Source organism: Physeter macrocephalus, chromosome 9, assembly GCF_002837175.3.
Source record: "Physeter macrocephalus isolate SW-GA chromosome 9, ASM283717v5, whole genome shotgun sequence".
In the NCBI taxonomy this organism is placed as follows: Eukaryota; Metazoa; Chordata; class Mammalia; order Artiodactyla; family Physeteridae; genus Physeter; species Physeter macrocephalus.
In genome coordinates, this window is record NC_041222.1 from 106,072,104 (window position 1) to 106,076,397 (window position 4,294).

Consider the following 4,294-nt stretch of genomic DNA (forward strand, 5'->3'; position numbering starts at 1 on the left):
ACATTTCTCCAAAGAAAACATACAGATGGCCAGTAGGCACATGAAAAGATGCTCAACACACTAATTATTAGAGAAATTCAAATCAAAACTACAATGAGGTACCACTTCACACCAGTCAGAATGGTCATCATTAAAAAGTCTACAAATAACAAAATGCTGGAGGGGGTCTAGAGAAAAGGGAACCCTCCTACAGTGTTGGTGGGAATGTAAGTTGGTGCAGCCACTATGGAGAACAGTATGGAGGTTCCTTAAAAAACTGAAAATAGAACTACCATACGACCCAGCAATCCCACTACTGGGCATATACCCTGAGAAAACCATAATTCAAGAAGATACATCACCCCTGTGTTCATAGCTGCACTATTTACAATAGTGAAGACATGGAAGCGACATAGGTGTTCATCAACAGATGAATGGATAAAGAAGATGCGAGATATATATATATATATATATATATATATATATATTTAGAGAGAGAGAGATACACACATACAGTGGAATATTAGTCAGCCATAAAAAAGAATGAAATCATGCCATTTGCAGCACCATGGATGAAACTAGAGGTTATCATACTAAGTGAAGTAAGTCAGAAAGAGAAAGACAAACGTCATATATCATTTATATGTGGAGTCTAAAATATGGCACAAATGAACCTATCTGCAAAACAGAAACAGACTCACAGGCATAGAGAACAGACTTGTGGTTACCGAGAGGGAGAGGGGGAGGGATGGACTGGGAGTTTGGGGTTAGTAGATGCAAACTATTATATTTAGAGTGGATAAACTACAAGGTCCTAATGTAGAACACAGGGAACTATAGTCAATATCCTATGATAAACCATAATGGAGAATATGAAAAAAAGAATATATATGTGTATAACTGAGTCGCTTTGCTGTACAGCAGAGATAGGCACAGCATTGTAAATCAACTATACTGCAATTAAAAAAAAGAGAGAGAGGGACTTCCCTGGTGGCGCAGTGGTTAAGAATCCGCCTGCCAATGCAGGGGACACAGGTTCGAGCCCTGGTCCGGGAAGATCCCACGTGCCACGGAGCAACTAACTCCGTGCGCCACAGCTACTGAGCCTGCATTCTAGAGCCCACGAGCCACAACTATGGAGCCCATGTGCCACAACTGCCGAAGCCCGCATGCCTAGAGCCTGTGCTCTGCAACAAGAGAAGCCACCACAATGAGAAGCCCGCGCACCGCAACCAAGAGTAGCCCCCGCTCACCGCAACTAGAGAAAGCCCGTGCGCAACAACGAAGACCCAATGCGGCCAAAAAAAAAAAGAATCCGCCTGCCAATGCAGAGGACACGGTTTCGAGCCCTGGTCCGGGAAGATCCCACATGCCGCGGAACAACTAAGCCCGTGCTCCACAACTACTGAAGCCCGCACACCTAGAGCCCATGAGCCACAACAAGAGAAGCCATCACTTGCCACAGCTAGAGAAAACCCGCGTGCAGCAACCAAGACCCGACGCAGCCAAAAATGAATAAATAAATAAATAAATTTTTATAAAAAGAGAGAGAGGGAAAAAAAAAAAACAGGTCTCTGAAGTCCCAGTGCCATGCATTCAGCCATTAGCTCCCACTAATAGCTTGAGCTTGATTTATATGTCATATTTCCAGCTGTTCTCTTAGCAGTGATAAATTATCACTGAAGGACAGGAGAGTCTGGAAAGGGGGACACTACCCAGAAGTTACAAATTCAGGGCTCTAAAGTGGGAAGTAGTGGGTGACAGTGGGGACTGGAGAGGCAATGACAAGGCAGAGATGAGAAGGAAGCTCAGGACTTTCCTGGCAGTCCAGTGGTTAGGCCTCCGCACTTTCACTGCAGAGGGCCTGGGTTCAGTCCCTGTTCGGGGAACTAAGAGCCCACAAGCCAAGTGGTACAGCCAAAAAAAAAAAGGAAGATGGACAAATAAAAAATGTTAATGAGGATATGAAGAAAAGGGAACCCTCCTGCACTGTTGGGGGGGCGAATGTAAGTTGGTGCAGCCACTGTGGAGAACAGTATGGAGGTTTCTCAAAAAACTAAAAATAGAACGATGACCCAGCAGTTCATTCCTGGGAATATATCTGAAAAAAACAAAAACACTAATTCAAAAAGAAACATGCACCCCAATGTTCATAGCAGCAGAATTTACAATAGCCAAGACATGGAAGCAACCTAAATGGCCATTGACAGATGAATGGAAGAAGATATGGTACATATACACAATGGAATATTACTCAGCCATGAAAAAGAATGAAATTTTGCCCTTTTGCAGCCACATGGATGGACTTGGAAGGCATTACGCTAAGTGAAATAAGTCAGACAAAGATGAACATTGTATATCATTTATATGTGGAATCTAAAAAAATACAACAAACTAGTGAATATAACAAAAAGACGTACTCACAGATATTGAGAACAAACTAGTGTTTACCACTGGGGAGAGAGAAGCGGGGAGGGGCAACATAGGGGTACGGGAGTAAGAGGTGCTAACTACTTGGTATAAAATAAGCTACAAGGACATAATTGTACAGCCCAGGGACTACAGCTTATATTTTATAATAACTATAAATGGAGTATAACCTTTAAAAATTGTGAATCGCTATATTGTACACCTGTAACATATTCAATATAATATTGTACATCAACTATACTTCAATTTAAAAAAAAGACATGGAAGCTGGAGAGATGACAAAACAACCATCCTCAACTTAGTTTCTACCTTTGGCCGCTGAACTAGTGTTTGCTATGATGCTGCAGTGAAACCTGGGTTCTGTAATTATTACCCAAATCCCTAGGCATTAAAGGAAAACAGTCTACCTAGTTCCTATCTCTGCCAGCCCTCAAAATGTACCTTTTCCTCCCCAAGCCAATATCAACGGCACCTAATTGAGAGTTCACAATTTCACGTGGAATGATTTGTGAGCGCTGGGTCTCAAATGGATATCAGGTGCAGCTAGCACGCATAATAAAATCTCAAGGGCCGGCTTCCCTGGCGGCGCAGTGGTTGAGAGTCCGCCTGCCGATGCAGGGGACGCGGGTTCGTGCCCCGGTCCGGGAAGATCCCACGTGCCGCGGAGCGGCGGGCCCGTGAGCCATGGCCGCTGAGCGTGTGCGTCCGGAGCCTGTGCTCCGCAACGGGAGAGGCCACAACACTGAGAGGCCCGCGCACGGCAAAAAAAAAAAAAAAAAAAAATCTCAAGGGCTTGCCAACTAGAGGTGTAACCTATAAACAAACTGGTTCTAATAGCAGTTCATTCTGTGACAGACACTGCGTGATGAAAGCATCCCACAGAATAAAAGAGCTTCTGTTTGCACAGGACACCATGGCAACGGGCAATTGCATCCCGATAGAAACATTAGGATAAAAGCAATCTAACAGAGATTTGGAAGAATCAGAACTTCCCTGAGAGCCTGGTCAGTTGGAGGGTTTGCTCCTGGCTTGACCTGCGAGGCCCAAGAAGCAAAAGCTGGGCAGTGACTTGGGGAGGGAGCTCACGGGAGACGGCAGGAAGTTGTCACCTGGGGCAGAGAGAGGTAAAAGCCCAGGGTCTCGGAAACCACCACACCCTCTGCAGCAGTCAAGGCAGCTGGAGCGATGGAGGTGGTAGCCGTGAGACCGTGGGTAAGGGGAAGGCCATCCCTCTCATTCCCCGCCCTGCAAACACTTCTATCTCCCGCTGCTGTTCCACTGGCCAAGGCCACACTGAGTCAGCTCGTGAACCTGGTACCTGGCAGCAGGCCTCCTGGTGTGAAATCCCACCTGACGGTTCACACTCACTCTCTGGGCAGGCGCTTCCTCTTGCCTTTGGACAAAAATTCTTAACAGTCACCCTCAGATAGCAAAAATCCTCCAGCAATGTTAAGTCATTAAAAATTTGTTTCGATTCAGTGACGACTATATCCAGCCTGGTGCAGTAAGTTAAAATTTCAGTCTTCGTTCAGAGTTAATGTCTTCTCTCTCAGTTAAGGCCTGACACGGCCAGGTGGACCTGGGGCTTCGCTCTCCTTGGCCTCTCATTCCCACACCTGGGCACCCACTCAGGTGCCTCTGGGTCCCCAGGAGCTGAATCCCAGCCCAAATTCTCCAGATACGTGAGTAATGGCTTAAGATCACTACTGGTTTCTGACCACCTACATCTTTGATTGACTCGACCAATTCATTAAAATATCCATTTGAGGGCTTCCCTGGTGGCGCAGTGGTTGAGAGTCCGCCTGCCGATGCAGGGGACGCGGGTTCGTGCCCCGGTCCGGGAAGATCCCACATGCCGCGGAGCGGCTGGGCCCGTGAGCCATGG